Below are 15,253 nucleotides of genomic sequence, written 5' to 3'. Positions count from 1 at the left end.
ACCGGATGCAGTGGATGTTCTCCTCTTCTGGTCCATGGCCGAACCACTACCTCCCCTGCTAAAGCCTGATGCAGGAGGGGTAGGAGCCCCGCCACTCACTGGAGTACTAGCCGACTCCGACATACATCCAACTGCGCCCTCAGCTCGCAGTGCCTTCTCCACCATCTCAGCATAGGTGGTCTTGTCGTCAGTAGTGATCATCAGGTCGTGTTTGATCTTCACATTTAACCCGTCCAGATACTTCTCCTTTTTCTAAAATCGGTTGGCACTATTCTCGAGGCTAACCTCGCCAACCGGTCGAACAAGGTGGTATACTCTGTCACGCTCATGTTTTCCCGCTGGGTCAGGTGGGTGAACTCTTTTCTCTTGGCACTTCTGACTGCCTCATTATAATACTTCGCTTTGAAGAGTTCCTGGAACCTTTCCCAGGTCATGGTGGTGACGTCAAGAATCTGAGACACCATGTCCCACCAAACTAGAGCGTCTTCTTGGAACTGGAAAGTGGCACACACCACCCTGTCATTCGCGTCACAATAAACTACAAATTTTTCGTTGTCTGAAGGCAAAGCTAGCACTGGAGCGGTAATCAATCTCTGTTTCAGCTCTTGAAAACTAGCTTCGCACTTGTCTGACCAGACAAATCGCTGATTCTTCTTTGTAAGTTCAGTTAAGGGTGTTTAAATTTTAGAAAACCCTTCCACGAACCTACGATAATACCCGGCTAAACCCAAGAAGCTTCTAATTTCTGTCATTGTCTTCGGTCTCGGCCAATCCCTAACGGATTCTATCTTCCCGGGATCCACCTTGATCCCATCTTTGCTAACAATGTGCCCTAAGGACACCTGAGATAGCCAGAATTCACATTTCTTGAATTGGGCATAAAGCTTGTGTTCCCAAAGCCGCTGCAAAACCATCTCAAGATGTAACTCATGCTCCTCTTCTGACTGAGAGTACACAAGGATGTCGTCGATAAACACAATCACACAGATATCGAGGAAATCCTTGAATACTCTATTCATCAAATCCATAAACGCTGCAGGAGCATTGGTTAGTCCAAACGACATAACCAGGAATTCATAATGTCCATACCTAGTACGGAAAGTCGTCTTCGGAATGTCCTCCTCTCGGATTTTCAACTGATGATAACCCGATCGGAGATCAATCTTGGAAAAGACCGTCTTCCCCTGAAGCTGATCGAACAGATCATCGATCCTAGGTAGTGGATATTTATTCTTCACTGTTAGCTTTTTTAACTCCCGATAATCAATGCACATCCTCATTGTTCCATCCTTCTTTTTAATAAATAAAACCGGAGCTCCCCAAGGTGACACACTAGGCCGAATAAACCCTATGTCAAGCGACCCCTGAAGCTGAATCTTTAATTCCTTAAGTTTAGCTGGAGCCATTCTATACGGAGCCTTGGAAATTGGTTCCACTCCTAGTGCAAAATCTATAACGAAATCAATCTCCCGCTGAGGTGGTAACCCTTGAAGTTCTTCGGGAAAAACATCTAGAAATTCCCAAACCACCCTGATGTCCTCTGGCCGAATGGTATCTGGCCGACTGGTGTCCATCACCACGGCCAAAAACCCTAAACAACCGCCATGCAATAACTCTTTAGCTGACATGGCCGAAATCACCGGGATCCGAGATCCCCGAACTGAACCAACAAACACAAATGGTTCATCACTTTCCGGTTGGAAGATTACCATCTTCCTCTTGCAATCAATACTGGCCGAGTACTTAGATAGGAAATCCATTCCTAAAATAATATCGAATTCTACTAGGCTCATCTCTATCAAGTCAGCACTTAACTCTCTACCATCTATTCTGATCGGCATAGACCTAATCCACCTTTTGGAGATAACTAGCTCTCCGCGCAGGTAATAGGGTTCCAAACCCTGATTCATAACTATCATACGGTCTATCCAATTTACTAAAGATTCTTGCTGCCACATAAGAATGTGTGGCCCCAGAATCAAACAGCACTGAGTAATACGAGTTATTAACTGAAAGCTGACCTGTTACAACTGAGGGGCTGGCATCTGCATCAGCCTGAGTGATGGCGAACACCCTAGCTGGAGTGGGTCTCGCCGGAGCCCTCGGTGCCTCTGATCGGAGCTGGGGACAATCCCTCTTGTAGTGTCCGGGCATGCCGCACTGAAAGCATCCCTGACCTTTGCACTCACCCTGATGGTGCCTTTTACAACTGGGGCACTCAGGATAAGAAAACCGAGTCTTAGCACCACCCTGACGGTTGCCTCTACTCTGGTTCCCACGGAACCTCTTGTTCTGACTCGAGCCACCGGATGCAGTGGATGTTCTCCTCTTCTGGTCCATAGCCGAACCACTACCTCCCCTGCTAAAGCCTGATGCAGGAGGGGTAGGAGCCCCGCCACTCACTGGAGTACTAGCCGACTCCGACATACATCCAACTGCGCCCTCAGCTCGCAGTGCCTTCTCCACCATCTCAGCATAGGTGGTCTTGTCGTCAGTAGTGATCATCAGGTCGTGTTTGATCTTCACATTTAACCCGTCCAGATACTTCTCCTTTTTCTAAAATCGGTTGGCACTATTCTCGAGGCTAACCTCGCCAACCGGTCGAACAAGGTGGTAGACTCTGTCACGCTCATGTTTTCCCGCTGGGTCAAGTGGGTGAACTCTTTTCTCTTGGCACTTCTGACTGCCTCATTATAATACTTCGCGTTGAAGAGTTCCTGGAACCTTTCCCAGGTCATGGTGGTGACGTCATGAATCTGAGACACCATGTCCCACCAAACTAGAGCGTCTTCTTGGAACTGGAAAGTGGCACATACCACCCTGTCATTCGCGTCACAATAAACTACAAATTTTTCGTTGTCTGAAGGCAAAGCTAGCACTGGAGCGGTAATCAATCTCTGTTTCAGCTCCTGAAAACTAGCTTCGCACTTGTCTGACCAGACAAATCGCTGATTCTTCTTTGTAAGTTCAGTTAAGGGTGTTTAAATTTTAGAAAACCCTTCCACGAACCTACGATAATACCCGGCTAAACCCAAGAAGCTTCTAATTTCTGTCATTGTCTTCGGTCTCGGCCTATCCCTAACGGCTTCTATCTTCCCGGGATCCACCTTGATCCCATCTTTGCTAACAATGTGCCCTAAGAAGGACACCTGAGATAGCCAGAATTCACATTTCTTGAATTGGGCATAAAGCTTGTGTTCCCAAAGCCGCTGCAAAACCATCTCAAGATGTAACTCATGCTCCTCTTCTGACTGAGAGTACACAAGGATGTCGTCGATAAACACAATCACACAGATATCGAGGAAATCCTTGAATACTCTATTCATCAAATCCATAAACGCTGCAGGAGCATTGGTTAGTCCAAACGACATAACCAGGAATTCATAATGTCCATACCTAGTACGGAAAGCCGTCTTCGGAATGTCCTCCTCTCGGATTTTCAACTGATGATAACGCGATCGGAGATCAATCTTGGAAAAGACCGTCTTCCCCTGAAGCTGATCGAACAGATCATCGATCCTAGGTAGTGGATATTTATTCTTCACTGTTAGCTTGTTTAACTCCCGATAATCAATGCACATCCTCATAGTTACATCCTTCTTTTTAACAAATAAAACCGGAGCTCCCCAAGGTGACACACTAGGCCGAATAAACCCTATGTCAAGCGACCCCTGAAGCTGAATCTTTAATTCCTTAAGTTTAGTTGGAGCCATTCTATACGGAGCCTTGGAAACTGGTTCCACTCCTAGTGCAAAATCTATAACGAAATCAATCTCCCGCTGAGGTGGTAACCCTTGAAGTTCTTCGGGAAAAACATCTAGAAATTCCCAAACCACCCTGATGTCCTCTGGCCGAATGGTATCTGGCCGAGTGGTGTCCATCACCACGGCCAAAAACCCTAAACAACCGCCATGCAATAACTCTTTAGCTGACATGGCCGAAATCACCGGGATCCGAGATCCCCGAACTGAACCAACAAACACAAATGGTTCATCACTTTCCGGTTGGAAGATTACCATCTTCCTCTTGCAATCAATACTGGCCGAGTACTTAGATAGGAAATCCATTCCTAAAATAATATCGAATTCTACTAGGCTCATCTCTATCAAGTCAGCACTTAACTCTCTACCATCTATTCTGATCGACATAGACCTAATCCAGCTTTTGGAGATAACTAGCTCTCCGCCAGGTAATAGGGTTCCAAACCCTGATTCATAACTATCATACGGTCTATCCAATTTACTAAAGATTCTTGCTGCCACATAAGAATGTGTGGCCCCAGAATCAAACAGCACTGCGTAATACGAGTTATTAACTGAAAGCTGACCTGTTACAACTGAGGGGCTGGCATCTGCATCAGCCTGAGTGATGGCGAACATCCTAGCTGGAGTGGGTCTCGCCGGAGCCCTCGGTGCCTCTTATCGGAGCTGGGGACAATCCCTCTTGTAGTGTCCGGGCATGCCGCACTGAAAGCATCCCTGACCTTTGCACTCACCCTGATGGTGCCTTTTACAACTGGGGCACTCAGGATAAGAAAACCGAGTCTTAGCACCACCCTGACGGCTGCCTCTACTCTGGTTCCCACGGAACCTCTTGTTCTGACTCGAGCCACCGGATGCAGTGGATGTTCTCCTCTTCTGGTCCATGGCCGAACCACTACCTCCCCTGCTAAAGCCTTATGCAGGAGGGGTAGGAGCCCCGCCACTCACTGGAGTACTAGCCGACTCCGACATACATCCAACTGCGCCCTCAGCTCGCAGTGCCTTCTCCACCATCTCAGCATAGGTGGTCTTGTCGTCAGTAGTGATCATCAGGTCGTGTTTGATATTCACATTTAACCCGTCCAGATACTTCTCCTTTTTCTGAAATCGGTTGGCACTATTCTCGAGGCTAACCTCGCCAACCGGTCGAACAAGGTTGTATACTCTGTCACGCTCATGTTTTCCCGCTGGGTCAGGTGGGTGAACTCTTTTCTCTTGGCACTTCTGACTGCCTCATTATAATACTTCGCGTTGAAGAGTTCCTGGAACCTGTCCCAGGTCATGGTGGTGACGTCATGAATCTGAGACACCATGTCCCACCAAACTAGAGCGTCTTCTTGGAACTGGAAAGTGGCACACACCACCCTGTCATTCCCGGTGACACCCATAAAATTCAGAATCTTGGTTATCACCGTTAGCCATTGCTCGACTTTCATGACATCTGGACCTCCCAGAAAAACCGGAGGTGCTTGCTTCTGGAACCTTTCATACAAGGGTTACATTCTGTTTGCCGCTACTACCATTTCGGCCTGAGCAGCACGGGCGGGTGCCACAAGAACTTCTGGCACAGGCACTGCAGGAGCACCCTGCTGCCTCAATCTCTGTATCTCAAGATCTTGTTCCTCTATCCTGGCTTGCATTTCAGCAAACCTAGTCTCCCAATTCTGGGCTTCTTGCTCGGCTTGGGCAGCCTATGGCGGGTTATCATCACCCCGACCACGAGCCCTGCCCCTGGGACCTCTACCACGACCCCTAGCATGCGGGGGAAACTGGGCTCCCTGACCCTGATTCGACCCTACTGAGTTGCCCAAGCTCCTGGTATTCCGCCTGGCGTCCATCTAGTCGGAACCGCCTGCGAAACCAAGAGTTGGCACATCAGGTCATGATCAAAGAGAGCTTACTAATGCCGCTTAATTTGGAAATTAAAAACAAAACATGCGCCTATTCTACTATCTGGCTACTAACATGCTTCTTATCAGGTTTTTCTTATTTCATAATAAATAATAAGCTACTCAAGCAATAAAAGCTTACTGAACCGTAGAACGAGCTAACTGCTGATGATGATTGTACATGTCGTGACGATCTTCGGAAAACAACCTGGCGGCTTTGATACCAAATTGTAACACCCTAACTAGCATAGGCGTATTACATGATTTTTAAACATACTGTGCAGCTCGTTGCTAATCAACGAGGTTTATGGAAATCGTGATTAATTAAAAATTTTGCTTTTTAATTAAACTTATAAAATATTTATACAAAAATACTCAGGATCCCGATTACAAAACATTTACAAAAGTTCACTGACTATACAAAATACTTGTCGCCTAGCGACTAATTACAAAAATAGCCTTGCTGTCCCAAGGATCGTACGCTCCAGGCCTAACCGCCCCGACATGTACAATCTTCACCGGCTCGCAGCAAAAACAATTTTTTTCTTCTCTCTCTCTCTCTCTCTCTCTCTCTCTCTCTCTCTCTCTCTCTCTCTCTCTCTCTCTCTCTCTCTCTCTCTCTCTCTCTCTCTCTCTCTCTCTCTCTCTCTCTCTCTCTCTCTCTCTCTCTCTCTCTCTCTCTCTCTCTCTCTATTCGGCCCTCTTGGAGCAGCAAGAATGTAACACCCTAACTAGCATAGGCGTATTACGTAATTTTTAAACATATCGCGTGCAAATTTCGTTGCTAATCAACGAGGTTTATGGAAATCGTGATTAATTAAAATTTTTGCTTTTTAATTAAACTTATAAAATATTTATACGAAAATACTCGGGATAACGATTACAAAACATTTACAAAAGTTCACTGACTATACAAAATACTTGTCGCCGAGCGACTAATTACAAAAATAGCCTTGCTGTCCTGAGGATCGTACGCTCCAGGCCTAACCACCCCGACATGTACAATCTTCACCGGCTCGCTCTCACGGTCCTTCAGCCTTAGCCTTGCCCTTACCTACACACAAACATAGCACTGTGAGTCGACAGACTCAGTAAGAAAAGCATAATCAAATATCATACATAAATCCCGAGTTATGATCAGACGCCCATACCCCTGACCATAACCCTAATTGCCGTGTCCCACACGATACTGAGTCCTGAACGTTCATAAGACGGTACTATTGACAAGTAACAGCCTATACTCGGTACACTGGTCATACTCCAGCTGCTAGTCATACTCTAGCCTGTACCGATGTGTTACAGTATCAGCCTATACTCAGTACACTGGTCATACTCCAGCTGCTAGTCATACTCTAGCCTGTACTGATGTGATACGTCAAATAGTACAGAACCACCAACCCGAGTATCAGCCTATACTCGATACACTGGTCATACTCCAGCTGCTAGTCATACTCTAGCCTGTGCCGATGTGATACAGTGTCAGCCTATACTCGGTACACTGGTCATACTCCAGTTGCTAGTCATACTCTAGCCTGTACTGATGTGACACAGTCGGATGGTTCAAAGCCAACATACATATCTAATGTAATCTAACAGGCTTCCTACATGCACGCTAAACATGTAATATATATGCATACTGTTATACTAATCTTACCTCAATTCTGAATTCAGGTGTGTCGGTGAACCTGACTACAACGAACTGCGCGGCGGTTTACAGGCTCCTAAACCATAACAATCACAACACTATAAGTGATACGCTAAATCACTTCCCGGGGACTTAAACTAGGAACTAAAAGTTTCCCTATCGATAAAAAGCATGGCAATACCCCAAATAACATAAAAACGAGAAAATCTAGGGTTCCTGAAAATCACCCAACCGGCAGACCGGTTGCCCAACCGGAATTCCGGTTCTGGGAATTTCAGAACCCCATCCGGAATTCCGGTTGCACATCCGAAATTCCGGTTCCTCGCAGGAACCACTCAAAAAATCATAACTCCCTCAAATCAAAACCAAATCAAAACCAAATCAAACCAAACCTTCCAGACCTGTTCTAAACATCCCATAGAACATTTCTAAAGCAACAAAACCACCCAGAAATCACAGGATCAAAAATCACCATTAAAGCTCCAAGCTTTGAGTTCAAAACTCAAAATTGGTTAAATCTAACTAGCATGCATCCAAATCAGTTCAAACCTACTTAAACATGCATAAAAAAACCTCTGAAAACACAGGAATTCGACCCCAACAAACACAGCAACAAAACTCACAATTTCTCTTTAAAAACCATAGTTTTGAGTATAAAAATTCTAAGCTTGAATCAAGGCAACTAACATGCATCAAACTAGCTTTAATCTACTCAAATAATCAAGCTTAAACCTCTGCAAACAACAACAAAATCACAGCAAACCTAAACTAAGCATGCAAACCATTCTTTTCTTAATTTTCAAGAAATTTAAAGAGAGAAAGAGATTAGGAGCTAACCTAGCTTGATTAGAACACCAAAAAGAAGATGAATTCACAAGAAAAATTCCAAGATCCTTGCTGCTCAAGGAGGCCGAAAATAGAGAGAGAAAGTTGAGAGAAAAATCTTTTCCTTTGAAATTTCTAATTTTTTTTCTAACTTTCTAATTTTTGAAACTTTGAAAAATGAAAAAGAAGAGTTCCAATTATTCATTCCAGCCAAAAATTAACATATTAATTTCCATTTACTAAGTCCACTAAAGGACAAAACATAAATGGGGCAAAATGACCATTTTGCCCCTTCACACTAAAATAACATAAAAAACACTAAAGGGGGTATTTTGGGAAATTCTAAATTCCCGGCCAATCCCCACATTCCCAAAGTCTAATAAACCATCCCACAATACTAACATACTAAGTTGTGATTTTACTGAGCCAAACACCGAGTTCCATGTTACCGGGCACCGGAAATGCAAAATTATGAAAATCACTAAATGACATAAAATGCATTTTAGAATTCGATAATAACAGTATAAATAATTATTTAAATAGCTATGAATAATTTTCCATAATTGAACATAATTAACTGCTAATTTCACTAAGCGATCTTTACAAAGAAGCTGGCCATTTTTCTTGGATTTCAAGCTTTTTTTAGCAAGATTTTGTGATCTCTAGTTGTTGGTATGTTTCCTCTAGCTTTCTTTTAAGTTTTTTTGAAGTTTTGAGAAAGTTTGATAGGTTGCATGCTTAGTTTTGAGTGGATTTTTGCTGCTGTGTTTTTATGATTGTTTTCAGAGGTTTAAGCATGTTGGATTGAGTGGTTTGAAACTGTTTTGATACATGTTTGGTTGGTTTTAAATTAGTTTAGAGTTTTGGTTCAAAAGCTATGTTTTTCAAAGTGAAAATGTGCAATAGTTGCTGTGATTGTTAATGGTGCTTAAGTTTGTTTTCTGGAGCTATATTTTGGTTGTTTATGATGGATTAAGGCAGGTTTGATGCATGTTAGTTAGATTTAACCAAGTTTGAGTTTTGAACTCAAAGCTTGGAGCTTTAATGGTGATTTTTGATTCTGTGTTTTCTGGGCTGTGTTGATGCTTTAGAATTGTTCTTTGGGGTATTTAGAACAGGTCTGGAAGGTTTGGTTTAAATTGGGTTTGATTTGAAAGAGTTGTGAATTTTTGAAAGATTCCCGCGAGGAACCGGAATTTCGGATGTGCAACCGAAATTCCGGATGGGGTTCAGGAATTCCCAGAACCGAAATTCCGGTTGGGAAATTTTTAGGAACCCTAGTTTTTCTCATTTTTATATTATTTGGGGGTATTGCCATGCTTTTTATCGATAGGGAAACTTTTAGTTTCTAATTTAAGTCCCCGGGAAGTGATTTAGCGTATCACTTATTAGTGTTGTGATATTTATGGTTTAGGAGCCTGTAAACCGTCGTACAGTTCGTTCCAGTCAGGTTGACCGGCACACCTGAATTCGGAATTGAGGTAAGATTAGTATAACAGTATGCATATGTAATACATGTTTAGCGTGCATGTTAGGAAGCCTGTTAGATTACATTAGATATGTATGTTGGCTTCGTACCATCCGACCATATCACATCGGTTAGGCTAGAGTATGACTAGCAGCTGGAGTATGACCAGTGAACCGAGTACAGGCTGATACTAGGGTTGGTGATACTGTGCTATTTGACCGTATCACATCGGTTAGGCTAGAGTATGACTAGCAGCTGCAGTATGACCAGTGAACCGAGTATAGGCTATTACTTGTCAATAGTACCGTCTTATGAATGTTCGGGACTCAGTATCGTGTGGGACATGGCAGTTAGGATTATGGTCAGGGGTATGGGCGTCTGATCATAACCCGGGATTTATGTATGATTATGATTTATGCTTTTCTTACTGAGTCTGTCGACTCACAATGCTATGTTTATGTGTAGGTAAGGGCAAGGCCAAGGCTGAGGAACCATGAGAGCGAGCCAATGAAGATTGTACATGTCGGGGCGGTTAGGCCTGGAGCGTACGATCCTCGGGAGAGCAGTGCTTTTTGTAATTAGTCGCTAGGCGACAAGTATTTTATATTAGACAGTAAACTTTTGTAAAGCTTTTTGTAAATGGGATCCCACAGTATTTTGTATGAAATATTTTATAAGTTTAATTAAAAAGTAAAAATTTTAATTAATCACGATTTCCATAAACCTCGTTGATTAGCAACGAACTGCACATTATGTTTAAAACTCACGTAATACGCCTATCCTAGTTAGGGTGTTACAGTGATCCATTTCAGCACCATGATCCTGGGCTTCTTTGAAATAACTTTCCATGAGGAGAACATGATCACGCACGTTTTGATGGGGTTCCATCCATGCATTGATGTATTTCTTAGTCGCGTCAAAGCGAGACTGAAGAGATGCCCTACCGAATAGCTCAGTTAACTTCGTCATAACTTCAAGACCTTTTCGCTTTAGAAAACCGAGTTTTAAGGGTGTCAACCATGCTGGAAAGCATGAAGTATAGAGCTTTGTCGTTAGCTTTCTGCCAACGCTCATACTTTTCTTTCACAGCTTTGGTTGCATTGTCCCCCGGCACTTCTGGAGACGGCTCAGTTAACACAAACAAGGCACTTTATCCTATGAGAGCAATATTAATGTTCTCATTCCATTTTGGAAAGTTAGATCCATTTAGCTTATTTTCGGTCAAGAGTGATAACATGGAATTCATCATGGTTATACAGGATACTACAAAATAATAAATAGAAATCAATAATGGTTTAACACAAAATCCAATTCAGAAATTATAAGCGCATAGCATGTAGGAATGATAAGAGAAAATACAAAAAAAATACAATCCTAAATAATTTCCAAGGTTTTCAACAAACTGATATCAGTGTCCAGTTTAGGCGAGAGTCAAAGCTACCATTCAATGAATAGAGTTGTCAGCTCATCTAAAATGTTAAACATTCTAGCAACCTTTTATTCGATCAAGATTGGAATCCAGCGTTGTCCCGTTTAGGCGAGAGTCAAGGCTATTCTATCTTATGAGCTTCTACCATTGTTTCATATTTTGTAAGTCAAATATAGTCGCCACCATTAGGGTGATCCATACCATATAAAACACTTACAAAGCTACTTATCTTTCGAGATTAAACAGTGCGAACTTGCTAATGAACGTTCTTCCATTACGGAGGATTAATCACTAAAACAAACGCTATGTAAAACCAACAATGGAGATCGAATATCTTAATAATAAAGCTCATTCTTTAAAATGTATTTTCTTTATTATTCATAATAAAATATATTCATTAAATATCGAATTTAGAATTAAAATTCTAAATTAGAATTTAATTTAATATTTATAAAATTATACTTAGATGGTGATTGAAATAAATTGAATTATTTCCATCTTAGTAGTAATTTTGATATATAAATATTAAGAAAATTATTGAAGTTGTATTAATTTAAATTAATTTGCAACTTAAAATAAATTTTCATGAGAATATATTTATTGTATTTTGAAAAAGAAAGTATAAAAACTTATTTTTGAAATACTTAAATAATCATTACTTAGAAAAAATACTTCCAGCAAAAAAATATCACCTATCTAGATTTTTCTTTGACTAATTAATTTAATTTCTAATAGTATACTTTAATTCATTTATTTTAAATTAATCAATAAATGAAAAAAACATTGATTTAAATTGGTCCAAGAATTAATTAAAATAAATAATTAATTTACAACTTAATCTATTTTTCAAGATAAATTCAAAAAATATCTAGCATAATTAAATGCAATTCGAAATTGATTAATAAAATAAAGAAAAAATATATTTTTAAAATTATTTAAATTTAAGCTGAAAAAATAAATTTCAACTTAACAATAATTTTCTATTTAATTAAGTGTCATGAAAAAAGAAATATTTAAGTATCATGATGAAAATCAACTTAGATATTTAATTTTCAATTTAATTAAATGTATTAAATTCAAGAAACAAATAATTAAGTGTAGAGAAGGCTTAATTATCAATCTCTAGTTTAATACTAGGAAAAAATATACTTCAAATAAATTCTACCAAAATTAATTATTTAAATAATTAATTTCACAATGTATAATATTTTCCTATTTAGTATTAGAAATAATAAGTAGTCTAGAAATAACTATCTAGAAAATATCTTATTTCACTAAGTATCTTTTCCACAAAATTTGAGAAAATATCTAATTTAAGTTGATATAGAAAAAAAAAATCTAGAACTTAAATATTTTCAAATTTAAATTTAATTAAATATCAAAAATTAAGTTGTAACCACTTAATTTGAAAAATATTCCATTTTAAGTTTAAAACTAACTTAAAAAATATCTTAAGAATATTTAATAACTAATGCCTAGAATTTCTCAACTTAATTTTAAATTTAAATAAAATATTCAAATTTAAGTTAGATATGAAAAATCAGTTAAATTAACTAATTTATAACTTAAATAGGAATATTTAATTAAATAAGCTCCAGAAAGAATCTAGTTAGTTAAAATTCTTTATTTAATTGAATACAAGAAAAATACAAATAGTTTGTCTAGAAATAATATCTAAAACTAAAAGTGTTTTTTTTAAAATTAACTTTAAAGTATTAAAATGAAAATAAATTTCATATATTTTAAAAGTTAATTATGTTGCTAATCAATTTTATTAGGTTAAACTAATATAATTAACCTAGCACAGTTATTCAAATCAGGCAAATGGGCCTTCACAATTGGGGTAGTTCATGTGAGGGGAAGCTGGGTTCAGTATGTCGTACCCACTTTTAATGGCCCCCAACTCTCACACAAGGCCCAAAAGAGAGGAATTTAACCTTAAAATAAATAACTGTTATTAATTGAATAGGTACAAAAACTAAATGGCCCTTAATAAAATCTATCATGGTGTGACATTTTATTTAACAACAACCTATATGCATCTATATAATAAAATAAACATATAGGCTCACACAGGCACACATTTGGATGGATCCTATCATGTTGCTAGGTCATACACAGATGAAAGAAGATTGTAAAATTTACCTGTTACAAATTATTTACTTGACCAATTGAACCATGGGTTAAAATCAGATCATTGGATCTGTCAACAAGTTAACCATGGCTATTTGCAATCAAGCAATAATAGGTTTTATAAAACTTACAAACAAGCTAAAACACATACTCCTGCAACAAGGTTAGCTAGATAGTTGGATGTAGGATTTATTTAATTTTAAATAATTAAATTTCGAAAAATTATATAAATAATAAAAAATATTTATTTTCGAAAAAATATAATAAAAATTTCGAAATTAATAAAATAATATTTAAAATTAAACCTACAATTTTGAAAAATTAGGTTTCAACTAACCTAAATATCATTTCAAAAATTTGCTAACTACTTTTGGAAAAATTAATGTTATTTTATAAATTAAATATTCAATAAAAATTAAAAAAGATAAATAAATATCTTTTTCAGATTTTATGATTTAATTTAAATAAATAAAATAACAAAATTTAAAAATTAGCAAAATATCTTATTTCTATTTAAAATATCATGATTATAGTTATCATATTTTAAATTTAAATAAGTTAAAATTATTTAAAAAAAAATATTTAATTTAAAAAATTTAATATCTGACCTTAAATTTAAAAATAAGATAAGATATAATCAAATTTAAAAATAGGATAGATAATTAAGCAAAAAAGATAGATATTTACTATTTTCAAATTCAAATTACACTAATATCATGAATTAATTTTAAAAAAAATAATTAATTTAACTATGATATTTAGAATTGAAATAGGAATAGTAAATGTCTAAATACAAAACTACACAAAAAATCGGAAGTTAAATCCATGAAATAGCATGAAAAATAGAAGAAAAACGAAAAAAAAAAATGCGAGTTGTACGGACAGTATGCTGTCCGCGCGGGCAAGGGGAGTGCACGGCCGAGAAAGCTCGGTGCTGGAGGTGTCCAGCAGGATTTCCGCGCGTGGAAGCTCAATTTCAGACATGGATTCGTGTCCGTGCGCGTGCTGTCCGAGGGAAGCCCCTCATGCGCGCGCGTGGGGCAGTGACACCATCCCGATATTTTTCAAAACTTCAAAAAATCATAACTAATTCAAATTAAATCGAAATTGAGTTCTGTAAAAAAGTAAATTGCTTAATTTTTTCCATACTATTCAATAAAAATAATTCTAGAAACAGAATTTCAAATATTTTTTACGAAAATTCACAAACATCAATCAATCATCATATAACACACAACACAACATGAAACCATCCAAATCACAAAAAATCGTTTTAAAGTCCAAATTTCTTGCAAGCAAATCAATTACCATGGCTCTGAGGCCAGTTATTCGAATTTATTTTACCAGAATCTTAGATCTACTCACAAGTATGTTGTTTAACACCCTAAATATGAACTTTCTAAAACGATAAATAAACACATATAAAGTTAAGAAAACCTTACATTGGTTGCAGCGGAATAATGTCTCCTTCCACTCAGATCTCTAACCCTTGTATCCTTTCTGTCGTAGAGTATTATCAAGATCTGAGCCCGAATGTCCTTCTCTTTGTGTGTGATCCTTCACAGTCTTCCAATCTATGATTGAGGTACCACTTGCTGTGTGTGGGCACTACTCTATCAGTGAGGGTTTTGAAATTTAGAAGAGGAAAAGAGAGAGGGTTTAGTTCGGCTATAGAAAGAGAGGGAAGGCTCAGTTTTCTGAAAAAGTAATTTTCTGACAGAAAGCTTATTGAAAACTTGTTAAAACTTGTTATTTGACTGAGCCATCACTTTCTATTTATAGGCAACTACTAGGTTTAGGTTAGTAATTATTTGGCATTAAAATAATGAAAATATTAATTGGAAAATCTTGCTTAAGTGGCCGGCCAAGGTGTCTAATGGGCCTCACTTGGTTTTTGCAGTTTTCACAATTTTTATTTCTATTTTCTCAAAAACGCCAATTTTCCAATTCTAACCTTTTAAATGCCAAAACTAATTATTTAATAACTAAAATAGATTATTAAATAATATTGTCATTTAATTTAGACATTAATTAGACATATAAAGTATTAATTAATAAATAAACCTAGAATCTCTTTTCTTTACAATTTCACCCCTGCTTAGT

Source organism: Cannabis sativa, chromosome 5 (genome assembly GCF_029168945.1).
Source record: "Cannabis sativa cultivar Pink pepper isolate KNU-18-1 chromosome 5, ASM2916894v1, whole genome shotgun sequence".
NCBI lineage: Eukaryota > Viridiplantae > Streptophyta > Magnoliopsida > Rosales > Cannabaceae > Cannabis > Cannabis sativa.
This window is presented reverse-complemented; position numbering follows the sequence as displayed.